This window comes from Ranitomeya imitator, chromosome 4 (genome assembly GCF_032444005.1).
Source record: "Ranitomeya imitator isolate aRanImi1 chromosome 4, aRanImi1.pri, whole genome shotgun sequence".
NCBI lineage: Eukaryota > Metazoa > Chordata > Amphibia > Anura > Dendrobatidae > Ranitomeya > Ranitomeya imitator.
Window position 1 is genome coordinate 443513699 of NC_091285.1, and position 22943 is coordinate 443536641.

Here is a 22943-nt window from a genome sequence, read left to right on the forward strand (position 1 = left end):
CTGTCACTACTTCCATTTGTCCGAGGTATGGACAAAAGGAAGTGAGAGTGCAGCAGCTCAATAGCATCCGCTGATTGGCTGCAGGGCTCACATTGCATAACAATGTCACGTGAGTGGCGACAGACCCAGTGCTGACATCACTGGAACAACGCCAGCAGAGGAGCATATGTTATTTTTATGTTTTAAGGGGGACTATTTTATTTGAAAAGGGGATGTCCAAGGAGTGAAAAACCTCTTTAAACTCTTCTCCATCATTGGTATGTAGCTCGGTACTGGGTTTGAGAATCCTGACATGCAAATCCACATTTTCAGACTTTTGAGGGTGTAATATTTGAGAAGGAGTCTGATATTAGTACTAACTACGGTTACATCTATACTTTTGGGTATGGAATTGGGATTTTCCAGGAGATGAAAATTATTCCTATAAGGACTCAGAAGGATTAAAAATCATATAAGCTACAATAATCACCAGCACTGATACTCCCACCAATCCCGATGCTGAACCAGTCCCTGCTGAAACTTGCGGAATGTGAGTTTCACTGAGTGCTTGTTAATATATACTTACCTTGTAATGTCTTCACATCCTGTTCCGTCCAGATGTGTCCGGATCCCAGAATTCCATGCGGCGGAAGTTCACTGACCTCCATATTGGGACACCCAAGTGATGGGTGTCTCAATATGGAAACTGCTGGTGGTACCAGCCTCTTGCGCGGTACCACCAGCGGAATATCATCGCACAACACACACACTGTGGTCCCGCAGGTAAACCCTTCTATATTTCAACTGGTAATGCGCTAGCATCTTTGCACATTTTCTATGGACACTTCTACTTAAAGCTTGTATGGTGCCTTATACACTGTGTAGTGACCTGTGCACATATACATATGCGCATGCCTGCTTTTAGCTTTTTCTTGGCAAGATACATAAGCTTATTTGTGCTGACCATTTACTCTATGTATGGTGGTTTGCCTGTCGGTTACCACTTTGCCACCTTTTCTGGTGTGTTCCCTGTCATTTCCCTGTGGTCTTTGTTGTCATTTTTTATATTTGATTCAATAAAATTGTTATTTTTATATTATTTGGTTCTCTTGGTGCTTTTTTTCTTTTTGGTTTTCCTATATGCATGCACTGAACCCTCTCATTTACATCCTGGCACCCCCTTTTTTTGATTTCTTAGTGAGGGTGTTTTTGGTTTGGTATTTATGATTTAACACACACACACACACTGTATACACCACACGCACCACACACACAAACACACACTGTATAAGCCGTATGCACCACACACACTGCATACGCTGTACACACCACACACACAATGTATACGCCGTATGCAGCCTCTTGCGCAGTACCACCAGCGGAACACTGCCGTGAACATGCCGCCGCCTGGATCAGCCGAATGATTCACTAACCGACGCCATCTTTGTACAGAAGCAGCGCATGCACAGTTTTAATGTGACCGTCACTATCTGTCTGCACAAAGATGGTGGCAGTCTGATTTACTGCACCTGCATGAATTCCACGCAGGTGCAATGAATCATTCGGCTGATCCCGATGGCAGATGTGTGACATGTCTACAGGCAGAGGAAGCTGGTCACATTAAGGGGGTTTTCTTGTGAACAAAAGTTCACTTTAACAATTGTCTGTGTCTGACCGTGTACGGAGCATAGCACATCTCCTGGGCAGGGGAGGAAGCAAAAGACAATACTGACATTACAGCAGGGGATCACAGATGATTTCTTTTATCAGGTAAAATATTTCACTGACTGTTTTTAAACAATATTTTACCTCACAAAATGTATCCTCTGCAATCTCCTGCTGTAATGTCAGTATTGTCTTTTGCTTCCTTCCCTGCCCAGGAGCTGTGGTACAGCACAGTGGTGGAAAGAGAGAGGGCAGACAAGGGGGAGAGCACATGGGGTACACAGGTCAAAGAAGAGATGACATGAGAGGACAAGACAGCAGATGGGGAGAGAGAAAGATCACAAGGGTGAGAGAGACATAGCACAAGGGGGAGACAGCTCAAAGAAGAGAGCACAGGCAGGAGAAGTCAGCACATGGGGAAAGAGAGAGTGGATAGGTGGGTGAGCACATGGGGGGGGAGAGATTGTCAACACTGCAAAGCCTGCCCCCATCATGACATTACCGCCCTCCCGATGTGATAGCATTGGGCCTCCATCTAGTTTAAGAATAATTTTAATCGACTGGAAAACCCCTTAACACTTAACAAACGGCTTTCTGGTTCTTAAAGGGGTTATCCACTACTGTGACAACCCCTTCTTGATCTGAGTGTTAGCCCCCGTGAAAATAAAAACACTTATACTAAATTTGTATATGTAATCAAGAGGATTACAATCACGGGGTTGAAGTTGGATTGTCTTAGTTTTTAATTGTATAATTTTGCCTCCTCCTGTCACTACCATAAACCTGGTATGGAAGTATTAACAGAATTACAGAGTACCTTCATCAAACCCCCACCATCACAAAAAATATTCCCATAAATCTTTCCTGCAGTACAACTTATTACTAATCTACAATATATCATTTACTTCTTAGCCAGAACATTACTCCAGTTAGTTCACATTCCTGCAATTGCAGTCTGGACCCAAGAGGCCATGAGGAGGAGGAATACTATGAGCTTGTGAGTTGTGCTCTGGCGCAGTAAGACTCATTAACCTCCCTTAAGATACCCATTAAACATCTCAAAGATAGGACACTGTTTCAATATTAAAACATAAGTTTCATTTTCTGCCACCTCCTCTGTGACTTTTAGAGGATATGGAAAATTATTTTTGACAGATATTTTGCTGCAAGACACAGCACGGCTTTTTAGCATTGTGAAAACTCAAGAGAATACCACACTTTATTTTTAATGTTGATTGTCAAGTGATATGGGGTCCATCACAGTGGAGATTTTATGTGGGCATCTAGTATGTAAAAACATATGATCAGTGACATAGATATACTGTTATGATAGTCCTCGAGAGCTAGTAAGACTGCTTCTTGCATCAAGAATTTTGATATAACTCAAAAAGTTGAGCCCTGATAGGAAATATCAAGACACAAAGATTTCATCCTACAGGAAACCATACCTCACATTTGGTTTTCTTAATATAACAAGGTCCTGGTGCAAGTGCTGATAAATTTCATGATATATCTATATAGGGGCCAGACTTCTGTTTTTCTCTTATAGATCTACAAATTCCTAGAGTCACTTCTGGAGAGTTCAAATTTCAGTCATGTGAGAAAAGGGCGGGAGCTGAATGCAAACCGGGAAAGACTGCAATCTGTCTGTATGTTATTGCCCTTATATTAAAAGTGTATTTAGAAAAATGTAGCGATTCATGAATTATTGCATTGTGAAATCTCCCCACTTGTCTACTATAGTCCTCTGTGGGTTTTGCCTTTGAAAATCTAGACTTAAAATCTGCTGTGCATTTGCCTCATCTAGATTCCCCCACTATCAGCGATGCGGACTGGCCTTGAAGGATCATGTGTTATAGTTTGGACTACTGCATTCAATATGTATAAAGACAAAACTGATAATTACTCCATTATACGGATTTTTCATTTCATTGTTCGTTTTTGTAGACAGCGCAGGTGAATACCATTTTCCTTATACGATATATTCTACAGGTCCACACAGAACCTGTCATAATCACCAGCAGCACTCTACATTAAGCATTTGTTCCCTCACCAGGAACCATCAGGCGTGCCAGTGCTTTCTGCTTCCCTTCTTCATAATTACAAATATCTATAACATCATATTTGGGACATTTAAGCACTGCTCAATAAATGTCCCCAAAGCGTGCCGTCTCCTGGGTGTCATTTTTGCTAAACACCACCCCTTTCGCGGCTCGAATTATGGGAAAGTCCCGACAAAATTGAGGCTGTTTGCATATCAATGGACAGATTATCATGTCCGAATGAGAGAAGGAAATGTAAGTAAATCTCATCTGAAAGCTAGACCTGCAGCCTGACCAACACAAATGCTCCTCACATTGCAGTGTGCATTCTACGCTCATTATAAAAAATCATATGAATAATAGAGTCCATAAGCCAAACTGCGAATGAGTGCCCCTAGTAGCAGCACACAGCATACAATCTCACATTGTGGGCTCTGATGCTAAACAATTTCTAGTAGGGATTTCGACTGATCGTTGCTATTTTTGGCTTCCAATCTACATGTTCCAGCTGCAGGTACAGTAAGAACAGAATAGCAACTTCACCTGCCAGAAATGATTGTAAATGGCCATGAATTCCTTGCTATATAGGACACCTACACAATATGTCTAAAAATATCTTCACTTTGGAAGGAATTCCTACGTATTTAATTTCAGCCAGGAAATGACCCTGTAATCATTTATACTGTTGTTTCATGAAACCTTGTGAGACGTTTCTAAGACTACACTTATCTCATTATTAGAGTTCAGTGAAAAGAGCTATAGGATTCTGATCCAAAGGTCACGTTGGTAGTCTGTGGCTGCCGCACCAGAGCCCTACATACCTCCTTCTACTTGCGGGAATCCTAGGCACTTCAAATTAGTAGCCCAGTGCAACCCCATCGTTGCAGCACGTCGTATGCATGATGTCAAGCCAAGTCTTCTAATCAGAAGAAACAACGGGGGTGCAGGCAAGCAGGGAGAGACTCACAGGAATCTGGTCCAGTGGCCACAGACTAAGAACGTGGCCACTGGACCAGGGTCCTGCAAATATTTTTGGTCAACTTTACTCAATAAAATTACTCTACCATTGCTTATATAGCATCAAAATGTTCTGCAGCCCTCTACAGAGAACATAATCACTTTCATCAGTCATGGTTAAGTTGGCCATACACTGGTGATAGCTGATGGTTGAATGACAGCTATCTCTCCTGACTCCCCCATGCACATGAATGCTTGCTTTAAGGTACCGTCACACTAAGTGACGCTGCAGCGATACCGACAATGATCCAGATCGCTGCAGCGTCGCTGTTTGGTCACTGGAGAGCTGTCACACAGACCGCTCTCCAGCGACCAACGATCGCGAGGTCCCCGGTAACCAGGGTATACATCGGGTTACTAAGCGCAGGGCCGCGCTTAGTAACCCGATGTTTACCCTGGTTACCATCGTTAAAGTAAAAAAAACAACCACTACATACTTACCTTCCGCTGTCTGTCCTCGGCGCTGTGCTTCTCTGCTCTGGCTGTGAGCGCCGGGCAGCCGGAAAGCAGAGCGGTGACGTCACCGCTCTGCTTTCCGGCCGCTGTGCTCACAGCCAGAGCAGAGAAGCACAGCGCCGGGGACAGACAGCGGAAGGTAAGTATGTAGTGGTTGTTTTTTTTACTTTAACGATGGTAACCAGGGTAAACATCGGGTTACTAAGCGCGGCCCTGCGCTTAGTAACCCGATGTTTACCCTGGTTACCAGCGAAGACATCGCTGAATCGGCGTCACATACGCCGATTCAGCAATGTCAGCGGGAGATCCATCGACGAAACAAAGTTCTGGACTTTCTTCCCCGACCAGCGATATCACAGCAGGGGCCTGATCGCTGCTGCCTGTCACACTGGACGATATCGCTAGCCAGGACGCTGCAACGTCACGGATCGCTAGCGATATCGTCTAGTGTGACGGTACCTTTAGTTGAGCATTTACTTGTTTTCATTGGATCACTATGTTTTCATCATACACACTGAACGGGAAACCACTGGGTAAATCTGACAGGGAGAAGGACTTGGGGATCCTAGTTAATGATAAACTTACCTGGAGCAGCCAGTGCCAGGCAGCAGCTGCCAAGGCAAACAGGATCATGGGGTGCATTAAAAGAGGTCTGGATACACATGATGAGAGCATTATACTGCCTCTGTACAAATCCCTAGTTAGACCGCACATGGAGTACTGTGTCCAGTTTTGGGCACCGGTGCTCAGGAAGGATATAATGGAACTAGAGAGAGTACAAAGGAGGGCAACAAAATTAATAAATGGGATGGGAGAACTACAATACCCAGATAGATTAGCGAAATTAGGATTATTTAGTCTAGAAAAAAGACGACTGAGGGGCGATCTAATAACCATGTATAAGTATATAAGGGGACAATACAAATATCTCGCTGAGGATCTGTTTATACCAAGGAAGGTGACGGGCACAAGGGGGCATTCTTTGCGTCTGGAGGAGAGAAGGTTTTTCCACCAACATAGAAGAGGATTCTTTACTGTTAGGGCAGTGAGAATCTGGAATTGCTTGCCTGAGGAGGTGGTGATGGCGAACTCAGTCGAGGGGTTCAAGAGAGGCCTGGATGTCTTCCTGGAGCAGAACAATATTGTATCATACAATTATTAGGTTCTGTAGAAGGACGTAGATCTGGGGATTTATTATGATGGAATATAGGCTGAACTGGATGGACAAATGTCTTTTTTCGGCCTTACTAACTATGTTACTATGTTACTATGTTACTGCCCCTCAGACACTGGCAGTGGCTTATTTCTACTGAGAACAAAAGGATCGGGTATCTACATTTCAAGAATCTGCTCCTTATCTACTTCAACTTCATCTATTAGGGTCAGGAGATGACATACATATTTGATAGTCAGTTTGTCCAGCTGAATAATAAATGATCTGTAAGTGGGGCTTTAAAGGGAACCCGTCATATTGAAAATGCTATCCGATCTGCAGGCAGGATGTTATACAGCAAGGGGTGCTGATCATATTAATATATATTGTTGTGGTAAAGGTTTCAGTAAAATTGAAATCTCTGGTGTTTTTATGTATATACACTACCGTTCAAAAGTTTAGGGTCACCCAGACAATTTTATGTTTTCCATGAAAACTCATACTTTTATTAATCAAATGAGTTGCCAAATGAATTTAAAATCTAGTCCAGACATTGACAAGGTTCGAAAAAAAGATTTTTATTTGAAATAATAACTTTCTCCTTTAAACTTTCCTTTCGTCAAAGAATGCTCCCTTTGAAGCAATTACAGCATTGGAGACCTTTGGCATTCTAGCAGTTAATTTGCTGAGGTAATCTGGAGAAATTTCACCCCATGCTTCCAGAACCCCCTCCCACAAGTTGGTTTGGCTTGATGGGCACTTTTTGCGTACCATTTGGTCAAGCTGCTCCAGCAACAACAGCTCATTGGGGTTGAGATCTGGTGACTGCGCTGGCCACTCCATTACAGATAGATAACCAGCTGCCTGCTTCTTCCCTAAATAGTTCTTGCATAATTTGGAGGTGTGTTTTGGGTCATTGTCCTGTTGTAGGATGAAATTGGCTCCAATCAAGCGCTGTCCACAGGGTATGGCATGGGGTTGCAAAATGGAGTGATAGCCTTCCTTATTCAATATCTCTTTTACCTTGTACAAATCTCCCACTTTACCAGCACCAATGCAACCCCAGACCTCAAATTACCTCCACCATGCTTTACAGATGGCGTCAGATACTCTTCCAGCATCTCTTCAGTTGTTCTGCGTCTCAAATGTTCTTTTGTGTGATCCAAACACCTCAAACATGGATTCGTCTGTCCATAACACTTTTTTCCGATCTTCCTCTGTCCAGTGTCTGTGTTCTTTTGCCCATATAAATATTTTCCTTTTATTAGCCAGCCTCAGATATAGCCTTTTCTTTGCCACTCTGCCCTGAAGGCCAGCATCCCGGAGTCGCCTCTTCACTGTAGATATTGACACTGTTGTTTTGCGTGTACTATTTAATGAAGCTGCCAGTTGAGGACCTGTGAGGCGTCGATTTCTCAAACTACAGACTCTAATGTACTTGTCTTGTTGCTCAGTTGTGCAGTGGGGCCTCCCACTTCTCTTTCTACCTGTTTGTGCTCTCCTCTGAAGGGAGTAGTACACACCGTTGTAGGAAATCTTCAGTTTCTTGGCAATTTCTCACATGGAATAGCCTTCATTTCTAAGAACAAGAATAGACTGTTGAGTTTCACATGAAAGTTCTTTTTTTCTGGCCATTTTTAGAGTTGAATGGAACCAACAAATGTAAAGCTCCAGATTCTCGACTAGCTCAAAGAAAAGGTCAGGTTTATAGGTTCTCTAATCAGCCAAACTGTTTTCAGCTGTGCTAACATACTTGCACAATGGTTTTCAAGGGTATTCTAACCATCCATTAGCCTTCTTACACAGTTAGCAAACACAAAGTACCATAAGAACACTGGAGTGATGGTTGTTGGAAATGGGCCTCTATACACCTATGAAGATATTGCATTATAAACAAGACATTTGCAGCTAGAATAGTCATTTACCACACTAACAATGTACAGAGTGTATTTCTGAATCATTTAATTTCTAAATGACCCTAAACCTTTGAATGGTAGTATAGGTCCAGTGGGCACTCCTTATTCAGTGATTGTCAGTCTTCCCTATTTAACTGTGCATGCAGAAAAAGCTGTCAATCAGGTAAACACAGTTCTGGTAGGACCACCCACTGGACTCATGGGTATACCTAAACAGCATAGATTTAAAAAAATAAAATAAAAGTTATGCTGAATATTTTCCAAGAAATCTATATATCATTTTGATCAGCTTCTCCTTCTCCGTACCATGCTGTCAACAGATCGGACTGCATGAACAACATAACAGGTTCTCTCCTTCAACCAAAGAAACCAGTTATGCAAAGCAACGCTGCTGCTAACAACCAATCCTCCTTGATACTCAAATTATCATGAATAGCATAATATATACCCTCTTTTGTTGAATGATAGACGTTTACAATGACTCCCTATACTTGGTGAACCAGTACTGTTCATACTTAAATTTTATAGGCAAATGTTGACCACTACATTACACTAAATTCTAAGTGAGATGGTGGTTATTACATGGGCTGTAGCTATGGAATGATCTCAGCCATTGTAAGTGCATATTATTATTATGTGTTGCTATTTAAAGGGAATCTATCACCAGAAAATGACATTTGTTTAAATCAAGTTTTTGTGCTACATTTTTATTTTGGCAGGTTAGCATTTTCAGCAAAGCTCCTCATCATCAGAGACAGGATTACAATGACAGATGATGCCTTTATACACAGCTGATAACACAGGATCCACCAATCACAATAGGCGATGTCATAGCAGACCCTGCTCTCCTCCCTTCACAATAAGCACACTCTTATTAGATGCTTCGATACTAAAGATAAGGTCTGAATCTGTTCATTTTGGCTAATGTACTTTTCCTTACACAACAGGAAGAGTCTAAATTAAACCAAGTGGCAAGTGTGAAAAAAGATTGCATGTTTGCATGATTTCATTTTTTAAAATCTTTTTATTTTTTAATATAGATCAAGACATGGAAAAAAAACATTTACAAAAGTAAAAAAAGAAATAATTAACACAAAAACCTGATTTAAACAACGGGTCCTTTTTTTAGACCTATCTTATATGATTACTAATTACAATATAGCAAAAGGAATCATTCGAGTATTTTATCACTAATGGGAAACATATGCTGTGTGTATGCAAAATAATTAGAGCAAATCTTTCATGACTCCAGTAGTAATTTTATTAATGAAAACGTGTATACACAGACCATCAATTACGGTACCTTTTATACATTGTAGTATTTAAAAAAAAAAAGGTTTTACTAACACTTAAAAAAATATATGTGACTTTTTCATTTAATATTTGTGACTATTCTTGAACCTTCATCCTCTGCCAGTTAGTCAATTTGGATCCGCTTTATTAGCCAATCAGAAAATCAGTATCCATGGCAGGAGATGCGCTCTGGTCTTGCGTTATGTGCTGTCTGCCCTGTTGTGTGATTATGGTAATACAGATATATGGGAACCAGCTGGGGACAGACCGGAATAATACAAAGTTCTGTACACAATTTCCCCTTTACCCTTTTTAAGATGAAAGGTACAAGACAGAGAATGACATATGACTTATGAACTTACCTGGTTATTCCATGAAATCCTTGGAGTCGACTCTTTGTAACCTAACTTTAAGGGCATCTTCAAGGGGAAATGTGAGTAGGCAGGAGTAATGGTGTCAAAGAGCGCCAGCACTCAATATATTGCTTTCGCCACGTCCCATGTTGTGGCGAACATGTCTATTACACAATATAGATTTTATATGTGACATGAAATAATGCGTGACATTATCACACATTGTTTATAAGCTGCATTTCTCTTTATTGCTGCAGGTGAAGTCGCAAGTTTTGCCTTTAGTATGAATCCTAGAAATACGCGGCAGCTTGTCACAAAGGTCTAGTTCCATATTCTGCATCCATAGATATATCTATAGACCACACAGACATATCTATATACCACTCACACACTGAGATATTGATTTCCTCTGTAATATTGTGCTTCACTGAGCAGCTTCAGTAAAACAATTTACCAAGATTAACCCTTAACCCGCCGATGCCTAGACATTTACTTCTGCATTCCTACTCGCTATATTTTGTTCCCTTCTTGCAAAAAATCTATAGAAACCGAATCTGCTGCTTCCTTGGCCAGAACAGCCCTTTTGGGGGACCTATCTTTTGGTCCATTATTTGTTTGTTTTGAATGCAATATTATCATTTCTAAAGAAACACTTCGTAAAAAAAAAAAAATGATTTACTATACACTGATGTAGTGTGACATGCTCAATTCCATTAAGCTTTTTATGCATACTTTTGTGCTTGGTTTACAGTCTAAAAAATCCATTATTTTTTCACTGACGCTTGCAGTTACCCGGGGAAAGCAATGAAAGGTTTTCACAACCCCCAGATGCAAGTTTAATCAAAACAAAGCGTACCAATGCCCCTTTGACACAAACTATATGCCATATTTTACCAAATAAAGGCTTAACAATTCCACCAGTATGTACCTCTGCTCTGAATTGTATCAACGATTGCAAATAAAGAAAATTACAATAGTGATGTTCCACTTTCGACAACCCTTTCTTATAAGAGGGGCTTTTTTGTCAAAAGGCTGATCACAGAACCTCCCACTATCAGATGCAATATGTAAGGAAAGTGGGGAGCGAATGATGAGCTTCCTGCAGTGCCTCTGCAGGGCATCAGAAGCATTACATGGCGGCCATTCTACTCAGTTGGGTGACGTTAGTGAAATGAAAGTGCTAGATGCTCCAGAAGGACCATTCTCCATTTAATTAATGAATGAGGAATCCAAACAGGCGAACCAGACAATCTTATTAAATAATACATTCCTTGTCTTGTTCTGAAGTCCCTGTGGATCTACTATCTTACAAGAACTAACAGACTTTACCTTTTTTGCTTGGTTATCAAGCCTTAGAATGGGGTTTTCGATACGCAATGCCAACAGTATTGTTCCAAAAATCAACAGAAAAAATATCTTTGTATTGTGTTAGCCAGTAAATAAAGAAACAATAAAATTTGAGAGTCCTCAAACGATGAAAAGATGCTAACAAATAGCCGCTTTCGAGACAACTTAGTAGTTTGCTCTTTGTTACAATCTTTTCAGTTAGCCATTAAAAGGTATTAACTACTGAGAACTCTCACATTTTAATATTTTTCAAAAAATTGAACATTTCTATGTACAGTATGCCTTTGGTTGAGTTGCTAGATATTCCATTCAGTCACTTCTTAGTTATATGTGTTTCTGGGAAAAACAATCAATATAATAACCACTCTGACTCCCACATAGGATGTCACCCAAATCCACAAGCTCTTGAGCAGCAGCTCTGCCTGGTAATGCTGGTCTATAAAGACGCACACCCCATGTCTTCAAGTATAAAATACAGCTACAAGGTCAGATATAAATTACAACCCGGTTTTAATACACTTTACCAGTGTCATGTTGACTCTTGAAATGGCATTTCTGTCATCCTTCCAGGTCCCATAAATTTAATTAAATGAAATGTATTTAGGTGCTTTTTTTTTATTAGCAATGAAAATCGTTATTCCTAGACTTTAGAAATGTTCCCCCTCCAAGCAGAGGAGTTACATAATATAATGTGTATGGAAGATGAAGAATATTGCTGCAGCATAATCTACATATTCTGATTTCTATATTCAAGTGCTCCAGTAGACTTCCTATAGGGATTCTGCAAGAGTTCATATAGTGCAGAGAGATGGATTCCTCCCCTACACAACCACCCTACTACATGACCCCAGAAATTACCACCGGTCATTCTTACGTGATCACTACCAGTGACCTTCTGACTTACTGCTACATCTAATAAATGCATTCTCCGTTCCCACTGTCCCCCTCCCTTTGTTCTTTTGTCTTGATTTAATTTTATATTTCCCTGATACCTAATTCTATGTTTTATATTTAAGCAGTAAAACAAGTCATCTCGTATTGAGCATTGCTAATGATTCACAACATTGTACAGTATTCCTCTATGAGAGTTGTAGATATAATGATTATTGCATAAAGGTGTCTAATTAATGCCGGTGTAACCTAAATTATAACCCTGTAATCAGAGTTTATCTATCCTAATATTTATCAAATTCAGCACGGGCATAAAACGCTATACTATCCAATGCCTGTATACGACCTGATAGCCACTGGCGTGACAGGTTGGTCTTGAATTTGACGTATAACCATATTCTCTTATCTTTGTGAAGCTCACTGCAAACAATGATTAACATGCAGCCCAGATTACCTGCAGCCAAGTCTGAAGGTCCAGTGAGGAACAAGTTAATTATCCCACGAAGAAAGGGAGCAGTGGGATATAGAATGTGATTGATGCTACTATTGATCAGGGGATTAATAGAGGATGGATCAGTCTGAGAAGATTTCATGTCTACTGGTATTGATGACACTGGAGGAACAGTAAAGTGGAGTTAAGTGGAAAGAAAAGATGGCAAAAAAATGACGCTTTCTAGGGACAGAAGTAGAATAATATGATGTCGAATAGTACTGTGCACAAGTTTTAGGCAGGTTCGGAAAAAATGCTGCAAAGTAAGAATGCTTTAAAAAAAATAGAAGTGTTAATAGTTTATTTTTATAATGTAATAAAATGTGAAGTGAACGAACAAAAGAGAAATGTAAATCAAATCAATATTTCGGGCTACTTTGCTTTACCTTCAAAACAGCAACAATTTTGGTCAGGACCCTTTCACACAGTTTTTGAAGGACCTCACCAAGGAGGTTGTTCCAAACATCTTGGAAAATGAACCACAGATCTGTGGATGTTGCGTGTGTAAATCCTTTTGTCTCTTCATTTAATTTCATATAGAATCAATGATGTTGAGGATCAGGGTTCTGTAGGGGCCATATCATCACTTCCAAGACTACTTGTCCTCCTCGTACTGGAGGAAGGCTATTTTTAATAAGCACATAGCCGAAACGGGTTGTTCTATATATTGGTTTTTATTTCAAATAAATTACTGAAGATTTGTAATACCCCTGCCTGGTGCCTGTTACCTGGGAGCGCTGAACAGACTGGATGAACTCTTTTTTTTTTTCTGATCGTCTGTTATTGCATTTTATTGCAATGTTGTGTTAACCAAAAAACGTAATTCTGGAGTTTTTAATTTTTTTCTTGTTATGTCAAATTAATTACTTTTATATTTTGATATATTGCACGTTTCTGAATATTTTAAAGATTTTTAAAAACATTTTTTTACACTTTTTACTAGCTTTAACAGTCTTTTTATGAGACTTGAAGCTGCGATCTTCTGATCACTTGTGCTACACATAGCAGGGCTACAGCACTGCAATGCGTAGCAGAAATCCTCATCTGTGATGAACCCTGGCCATGGAGCGGCACTCATAGCAGATCTGGAATGACAAGCACTGGGGTCTCCTGCAGACCCCCAGTTGTCATACCAACTCATCGGTGCCCCGCGATCATGTGACAGGTGCACTGATGGAAAGGGTTAGTGATGCGGTTCTGGCGGGGGCAAGCTAAATGCCACTGTCAGAGATTGACAGTGGCATTTAACATGTTAACAGCCATGGGTTGATCATGATTCCACCAGCGGCTGTTAGGGGCACATGACAGCTGATCAAATCAGCTGTCATGTGCCGGAAAAGAGGCATGCTAAGGTTCTAAGCCTACATCAAAGAGTGGGAGACGACCTATGACATATAGATACGTCATCGTCATAGGTTGTATAGGAGTTAAAGAGGCACTTCTCGCATCAAAGATTTTATCCTTTTAATATATTGCAGTCATCATATTATATATCACTGTGTACTTACAATTGCTCATTTTGCCTTTCTACTGAGCCATTTCTTCTCTTTTCTATTAGATCTATAAAATCACATCATTAAAAACTAACCAGCTAAATCCTTCTAAGCTCTACAGGAGCAAACAGGAGGTCAATTGTCCCTGTCAATTGTCAGCAGTCACTGCAAAACTCCCTGGAAAGGGGGAAAAGGGAGCAGCTGGGTCAAGAGTTGAAGAGGGGAATGATAAATGCAGGGACTAGAGACGTCCTTTTTCTACATAGAGCAGAGAAAAGAGAAGAATTCGTTGGGTAGAAAGGCAAAATGGGCAATTGTAAGTACACACTACAATATAATATAATGATTGCAATATGTTAAGAGTATTAAAACTTTAATGGGAGTGCTTCTTTAACCCCTTTCTGACATCGGACGTACTATCCCGTCCATGTGGGGTGGGCCCCTATGACCATGGACGGGATAGTACGTCCAGCGCGATCGGCGGCGCTCACGGGGGGAGCGCCGCCGATCGCGGCCGGGTGTCAGCTGCCTATCGCAGCTGACATCCGGCACTATGTGCCAGGAGCGGTCACGGACCGCCCCCGGCACATTAACCCCTGGCACACCGCGATCAAAGATGATCGCGATGTGCCGGCGGTGCAGGGAAGCACCGCGCAGGGAGGGGGCTCCCTGCGGGCTTCCCTGAGCCCCCCGCAGCAACGCGATGTGATCGCGTTGCTGCGAGGGTCTTACCTCCCTCCCTCCCTGCTCGAGCCCCGGATCCAAGATGGCCGCGGATCCGGGTCCTGCAGGGAGGGAGGTGGCTTCACAGAGCCTGCTCAGAGCAGGCACTGTGAAGGCTGCAGCGCTGCAAGTCAGATCAGTGATCTGACAGAGTGCTGTGCAAACTGTCAGATCACTGATCTGTGATGTCCCCCCCTGGGACAAAGTAAAAAAGTAAAAAAAAAATTTTTCAAATGTGTAAAAAAAAATAAAAAAAAATATTCCAAAATAATGAAAAAAAAAATAAAATTATTCCCATAAATACATTTCTTTATCTAAGTAAAAAAAACAAAACAATAAAAGTACACATATTTGGTATCGCCGCGTCCGTAACGGCCCGACCTATAAAACTGGCCCACTAGTTAACCCCTTCAGTAAACACCGTAAGAAAAAAAAAAACGAGGCAAAAAACAACGCTTTATTATCATACCGCCGAATAAAAAGTGGAATAACACGCGATCAAAAAGACAGATATAAATAACCATGGTACCGCTGAAAACGTCATCTTGTCCCGCAAAAAACGAGCCGCCATACAGCATCATCAGCAAAAAAATAAAAAAGTTATAGTCCTGAGAATAAAGCGATGCCAAAATAATTATTTTTTCTATAAAATAGTTTTTATCGTATAAAAGCGCCAAAACATAAAAAAATGATATAAATGAGGTGTGGCTGTAATCGTACTGACCCGAAGAATAAAACTGCTTTATCAATTTTACCAAACGCGGAACGGTATAAACGCCTCCCCCCAAAAAAATTCATGAATAGCTGGTTTTTGGTCATTCTGCCTCACAAAAATCGGAATAAAAAGCGATCAAAAAATGTCACATGCCCGAAAATGTTACCAATAAAAACGTCAACTCGTCCCGCAAAAAACAAGACCTCACATGACTCTGTGGACCAAAATATAGAAAAATTATAGCTCTCAAAATGTGGTAACGCAAAAAATATTTTTTGCAATAAAAAGCGTCTTTCAGTGTGTGACGGCTGCCAATCATAAAAATCCGCTAAAAAACCCGCTATAAAAGTAAATCAAACCCCCCTTCATCACCCCCTTAGTTAGGGAAAAATAAAAAAAAATGTATTTATTTCCATTTTCCCATTAGGGCTAGGGTTAGAGTTAGGGCTAGGGTTAGGGCTAGGGCTAGGGTTAGGGTTAGGGTTAGGGTTAGGGCTAGGGTTAGGGCTAGGGTTAGGGCTAGGGTTAGGGTTAGGGCTAGGGTTAGGGCTAGGGTTAGGGCTAGGGTTAGGGCTAGGGTTAGGGCTAGGGCTAGGGTTAGGGCTAGGGTTAGGGTTAGGGCTAGGGTTAGGGCTAGGGCTAGGGTTAGGGCTAGGGTTAGGGCTAGGGTTAGGATTAGGGTTAGGACTAGGGCTACAGTTTGGGTTGGGGCTAAAGTTAGGATTAGGGTTTGGATTACATTTGCGGTTGAGAATAGGGTTGGGATTAGGGTTAGGGGTGTGTCTGGGTTAGAGGTGTGGTTAGGGTTACTGTTGGGATTAGGGTTAGGGATGTGTTTGGATTAGGGTTTCAGTTATAATTGTGGGGTTTCCACTGTTTAGGCACATCAGGGGCTCTCCAAACGCGACATGGCGTCCGATCTCAATTCCAGCCAATTCTGCATTGAAAAAGTAAAACAGTGCTTCTTCCCTTCCGAGCTCTCCCGTGTGCCCAAACAGGGGTTTACCCCAACATATGGGGTATCAGCGTACTCAGGACAAATAGGACAACAACTTTTGGGGTCCAATTTCTCCTGTTACCCTTGGGAAAATACAAAACTCGGGGCTAAAACATATTTTTTGTGGGAAAAAAAAAGATTTTTTATTTTCACGGCTCTGCGTTATAAACTGTAGTGAAACACTTGGGGGTTCAAAGTTCTCACAACACATCTAGATTAGTTCCCTGGGGGGTCTAGTTTCCAATATGGGGTCACTTGTGGGGGGTTTCTACTGTTTAGGTACATTAGGGGTTCTGCAAACGCAATGTGACGTCTGCAGACCATTCCATCTAAGTCTGCATTCCAAATGGCGCTCCTTCCCTTCCGAGCTCTGCCATGCGCTCAAACGGTGGTTTCCCCCAACATACGGGGTATCAGCGTACTCAGGACAAATTGGACAACAACTTTTGGGGTCGAATTTCTCTTCTTACCCTCGGGAAAATACAAAACTGGGGGCTAAAAAATAATTTTGGGGGGAAAGATTTTTTTTTTTAATTTTCACGGCTCTGCGTTACAAACTGTAGTGAAACACTTGGGGGTTCAAAGCTATCACAACACATCTAGATGAGTTCCTTAGGGGGTCTAGTTTCCAAAATGGTGTCACTTGTGGGAGGTTTCTACTGTTTAGGTACATTAGGGGCTCTGCAAATGCAATGTGACACCTGCAGACCATTCCATCTAAGTCCTCATTCCAAATGGAGCTCCTTCCCTTCCGTGCCCTCCCATGCGCCCAAACAGTGGTTCCCCCCCCACATATGGGGTATCAGCGCACTCAGGACAAATTGGACAACAAATTGTGGGGTCGAATTTCTCCTGTTACCCTCGGGAAAGTACAAAACTGGTGGCTAAAAAATAATTTTTGTGGGAAAAAATTTTTGTTTTATTTTTACGGCTCTCCATTATAAACTTCTGTGAAGCCCTTGGTGGGTCAAAGCGCTCAGCACACATCTAGATAAGTTCCTAAGGGGGTCTACTTTCCAAAATGGTGTCACTTGTGGGGGGTTTCTACTGTTTAGGTACATTAGGGGCTCTGCAAACGCAATGTGACACCTGCTGACCATTCCATCTAAGTCTGCATTCAAATGGCACTCCTTCCCTTCTGAGCCCTCCCATGTGCCCAAACAGTGGTTCCCCCCACATATGGTGTATCATCGCACTCAGGACAAATTGGGCAACAAATTTTGGGGTCCAATTTCTCCTGTTACCCTCAGGAAAATACAAAACTGGGGGCTAAAAAAATAATTTTTGTGGGAAAAAAATTTTGTTTTATTTTTACGGCTCTGCATTATAAACTTCTGTGAAGCACTTGGTGGGTCAAAGTGCTCACCACACCTCTAGATAAGTTCCTTAGGGGGTCTACTTTCCAAAATGGTGTCACTTGTGGGGGGTTTCAATGTTTAGGCACATCAGTGGCTCTTCAAACGCAACATGGCGTCCCATCTCAATTCCTGTCAATTTTGCATTGAAGAGTCAAACGGCGCTCCTTCCCTTCCGAGCTCTCCCATCCGCCCAAACAGTGGTTTACCCCCACATATGGGCTATCAGCGTACTCAGGACAAATTGTACAACAACTTTTGGGGTCCAATTTCTTCTCTTACCCTTGGGAAAATAAAAAATTGGGGGCGAAAAGATAATTTTTGTGAAAAAATATGATTTTTTATTTTTACGGTTCTACATTATAAACTTCTGTGATGCACTTGGTGGGTCAAAGTGCTCACCACACCTCTAGATAAGTTCCTTAGGGGGTCTACTTTCCAAAATGGTGTCACTTGTGGGGGGTTTCAATGTTTAGCCACATCAGGGGCTCTCCGAACGAAACATGGCGTCCCATCTCAATTCCAGTCAATTTTGCATTGAAAAGTCAAATGGCACTCCTTCGCTTCCGAGCTCTGCCATGCGCCCAAACAGTGGTTTACCCCCACATGTGGGGTATTGGCATACTCAGGACAAATTGTACAACAATGTTTGGGGTCCATTTTCTCCTGTTACCCTTGGTAAAATAAAACAAATTGGAGCTGAATTAAATTTTTTGTGAAAAAAAGTTAAATGTTCATTTTTATTTAAACATTCAAAAAATTCCTGTGAAGCACCAGAAGGGTTAATAAACTTCTTGAATATGGTTTTGAGCACCTTGAGGGGTGTAGTTTTTAGAATGGTGTCACACTTGGGTATTTTCTATCATATAGACCCCTCAAAATGACTTCAAATGAGATGTGGTCCCTAAAATAAAATGGTGTTGTAGAAATGAGAAATTGCTGGTCAACTTTTAACCCTTATAACTCCCTAACAAAAAAAAATTTTGGTTCCAAAATTGTGCTGATGTAAAGTAGACATGTGGGAAATGTTACTTATTAAGTATTTTGTGTGACATATCTCTGTGATTTAATTGCATAAAAATTCAAAGTTGGAAAATTGCGAAATTTTCATAATTTTCGCCAAATTTCCGTTTTTTTCACAAATAAACGCAGGTACTATCAAAGAATTTTTACCATTGTCATGAAGTAGAATATGTCCCGAGAAAACAATGTCAGAATCACCAGGATCCATTGAAGCGTTCCAGAGTTATAACCTCATAAAGGGACAGTAGTCAGAATTGTAAAAATTGGCCCGGTCATTAACGTGCAAACCACCCTTGGGGGTAAAGGGGTTAAATAATGGTAAAGAAGTGGCACAATAGTCAGGGATGCCGCAATAAGAGATGCAGTGTTAGCTCCCAGGTCCTGATGCCCAAGGCCCTCTACCACATAGGACCATGTCTGACTGCGGCATTTAACATTCCCACGAAAGAAGTGCGTCACTAACCCAGCCCATCAGCGCACTTGTCACATGATCGTGGGGCACCGAGGGGTTGGTATCACAACCAGGGGTCTGCAGAAGACCCCCGTGCTTGTCATTCCAGATCTGCTAAGAGCATCGCTGCGTGGCCGGGGTTCATAGCAGATGAGGATTTCTACTAAACAAACCACCTTCATTATAAATAGAACATGGTAGGTAGAAGAGAAGGTAAAGTTATGTCTGTGGCTACATATACGTCCAAGAACACAATGCAATACTGGGAATATTATTAGCCATAGAGCTAAATTAATTTTCAAGTTGTGTTATATTATATTCATAAAGCCTATTTGTGTACTGCAGGAATAGTTAGAATACAATCAGATCAGTTCCCTTACACAGTAAACCAATAATCATTAAGTATCACTTAAGCTTTTCAACAAAGAATCATGAAGCACAAAACTAATGCCAGGCCGAGAGTAATATAATATACCTCTCCCACTTGTAATACCCAGATATACTGGTTTAATGGGGCCACTCCAAGAGTCAAATATTATAGCAAAAAAATGGAGTAAAAGAATCCCAGATATCATATTAAAAACAAATAACTTTATTATAACATACAGAAATAACAAAAAATCATCAGACACCAGTAAAATTGCAATAATGCACCAAAACAGATGGAAACTAAGGAGAAAACTCTAGTAGTACTACAGGTGTGTAGGGGGAGCATAACATATATCCGGGGGTACAAATAGTATCATTAATATAGGGCCATGAACATAATCATAAAATAGAGGTACCTCCTGCATACATCCCCCGCTGTCACCAACAGCACTTATGGAATGAACACTAGGTCCATCAACCAGTATACACTGACCACTGTAAGCTTACCCATGTAATAGCCGGACAGCTCACCCACTGCACACCAGGAACCCCTTGACGCACGTTTTGTACCCCCGGATATATGTTATGCTCCCCCTACACACCTGTAGTACTACTAGAGTTTTCTCCTTAGTTTCCATCTGTTTTGGTGCATTATTGCAATTTTACTGGTGTCTGATGATTTTTTGTTATTTCTGTATGCTATAATAAAGTTATTTGTTTTTAATATGATATCTGGGATTCTTTTACTCCATTTTTTTGCTATAATATTTGACTCTTGGAGTGGCCCCATTAAACCAGTATATCTGGGTATTACAAGTGGGAGAGGTATATTATATTACTCTCGGCCTGGCATTAGTTTTGTGCTTCATGATTCTTTGTTGAAAAGTTATGTATCTGTGTTGTTCACAGCTTCTGGTCTGAGGCAAATGGACTACCGCACCCGAGACCAAACCTGGCTATCTCGATTACAGGAGGTCTTTAAGGAGGACTCTGGTGGTATTTTAACTACGAGCGGTGACGATTCAAGGGAGAGAATTGAGAGACTCAGAACTCTGTTACATAGGCGGACTAAATTATGGTGGAACAGGGCCTCTCTGGGACAATACCTGGCTCGCAGCTTGATTCCCAGGGGTTTAAGGATACAGATCTTCCCATCATTTCCAGTGGATGATGAAAATTTTAAAAAAGAATGGGAGAATCTGGCTACCACTTGCTCCCGGGGGTTTATAGAGCTACTGATGAAATTTGATGAGGCAAGATTGGTTGACATTGAAAAAGAGATTGACAGTATCCAGACTATTGTGAAAAATGATTTGACCACAGAGGCATTGGATAAACTTAATGGAGATTTGGAGAAAGATTTCTCCAAGTGGGAACAGGAGATAGGAGCTGTAAAAACTAAGAAGCTACAGAGGGACAGCATGGACTATAAGGAGAATAAAGTGTACCGTTGGAGGGCCAATAAAAAAGCTCGTCCTATTCAGTCTCATGCAAGGTCAGGCTCGGTTTCATCAATAACATCTGCAGATGAATCGAGCATAGCCTCCGATGTATCCGTGATTGCGGGGGGTGCCAAAAAAAGAAAACAACAGCCAGGAAGACTAGCCAAGGAGAAATATAATAATAAGAGAAAACCTATGTCTTCCCCAAGTTATGACCGTAAAGCTAAAAATACAAATTTGGAGGTAATAAACCTTTCCACACATATTTTGTCTGAAATACAACTTGAAGTATTGAGATTGGGTCTTAATTTTGTTCCATGCGCTGCCTTTGATTTTTTCACAGCTGTGAAGGATACACATCTCTTTTGTCGCAAGCTTATTTTAAAGAAGTTACATGGCCAAAGGAATGTAGATCCACAATTCTCCAATGATATGGAACAGGAGGCTCTTGATGTATTGGAAGATCTACTAAGGGAGCAAGATGCTGAGGATGTAGGTAAATTTCCTACCCCTGTTGGGCCCAGATCTCTCACTTTCCCCCCCTTGTCCCTGTGTCCACAAGTGGAAATCTTCTGCAGACTCGTTACGGAGGATTTGAGAAAGATCCCGGGGTACAGACGTAATGAGAACCTCACAGGCCCACAGAGAAAAGCCCTGAGGGAATTGCAAACATTGGAATCTGTGGTGATTAAACCTGCGGACAAGGGGGGGAATGTGGTGATCTGGCCAACTGATAAATATGAGAGAGAAGCCTTTCGGCAATTGAGAAATAAAACAACTTACCAAATGTTATCATGTAACCCGACACCAACTTTCTCTAGGGAGTTGGATGTTATTATATCTAATGCTGGTGAGTCGGGTGTTGCTCCCAGAAGGGTCCTGGATGGTCTACTGCCCAAATTCCCTAAAGTCCCAACTTTTTACCTTTTACCAAAGGTACATAAGGATATTGCTAATCCTCCCGGTCGTCCGATTGTCTCTGGCATAGGAGGGTTGAGTGATGGGGTTTGTAAGTTTATTGATTTCTATCTTAAACCACTGGTTGAAACCCTCCCCTCCTATGTCAGAGACACTACTGATGTGTTGACTCGGGTCAATGGATTGTCCCTCGAGGCGGGCATGTTATTGGTGACCATAGACATTGAGTCATTATACACCTCAATTAGACATGAGGATGGTCTTAGGGCGGTTCGCTTCTTCCTTGAGATGGCCAACTGGGATGGCCATTTTTCTGAGTTTATTTTGGATTTGATTCAGTTTGTGTTGACTCACAATTATTTTGTTTTCAAAGATAGGTTTTTTTTACAGTTACAGGGTACCGCGATGGGCGCGGCATGTGCCCCGGCTTATGCAAATTTATTTCTTGGGTACTGGGAAAGATCTATTTTCCAGGGAGACGGGGCGCATGCCGCGGACCAAGTGGTGGGCTGGTTTCGGTACATCGATGATGTGCTGATGATCTGGAACGGTGACGAGACCAGCCTAGCCACATTTATGCGGTACCTTGATGATAACTGTTTTAATTTAAAATTTACTTATTTTTGGCACCAGAAGGAAATTAATTTTCTTGACATTAAGTTGTGTGTCGGGGAGGACGGGTCCATTGAAACGGATTTGTACCGTAAAGAAACATCTGTTAACTCATTGTTGCATGCCTCCTCGGCACACAACTATTCTGTCATTAAAGCCATCCCAGTTGGCCAATTCTTGAGGGGGAGGCGGGTTTGCTCAACCAGTGCCCGCTTCGAGGGGCAGTCGGTGGCTCTTGCTGAG

At 41.5% G+C, this 22943-nt stretch overlaps 1 protein-coding gene across 2 annotated transcripts in view; it reads right to left on the bottom strand.

The window, feature by feature from the left end:
* The window catches only part of LINGO1 (leucine rich repeat and Ig domain containing 1), a 691465-nt gene that overhangs the window by 162080 nt on the left and 506442 nt on the right, over positions 1-22943 (bottom strand). The gene's annotated exons all lie outside the window — the stretch shown is intronic.